Below are 553 nucleotides of genomic sequence, written 5' to 3'. Positions count from 1 at the left end.
CCGGCCCTAGCGCGCCCGTTGGCAGATCCGACCCGCGTCTGGCGCACGGCGGGCTGTTGGGCGGCCGGGTGACAGGTCCCGGAAGTGAGGTCACGGCACACACCTCCCGCCGCCGCCGCCTCCTATTGGCTGCGCGGCGGAGGGAGGGGAGCGGGGAGTGTCCAGTGGCTGGGGGCGGGACCCGCCCGTGCGGACAGGCGCGCTGCGCTGCGGGGGTTTCCTCAGCACCCAGCCCCGCGCACACGCGCGCTTCCGCCTTGCGCGCGGCCCCACCGACGTACCCACCACGTCACACGACCACGCACACAGACACCCCGCCCTAAGCCGGGCGTGTGAGGAGAAACACGGACACGGGCGCAGACAGGCGCACGCATACACACGCACATACATGCACACGCGCGCCCGGACAGTCACACATTCACAGACACGCACAGACGGGCGCCCACCCCCCGCACGTGAGGAGAAAAAAAGACGCACACGGACACACGTACGCAGACGTGCACACAGAAACACCCGCATACACGTGCACCCGGATATGTGCACACAGACACAC

The sequence above is a fragment of the Gavialis gangeticus genome, unplaced genomic scaffold (assembly GCF_001723915.1).
Source record: "Gavialis gangeticus isolate Ggan-Ray unplaced genomic scaffold, GavGan_comp1, whole genome shotgun sequence".
NCBI classification, from domain to species: domain Eukaryota; kingdom Metazoa; phylum Chordata; order Crocodylia; family Gavialidae; genus Gavialis; species Gavialis gangeticus.
Note: the sequence above shows the minus strand (reverse complement) of the source record.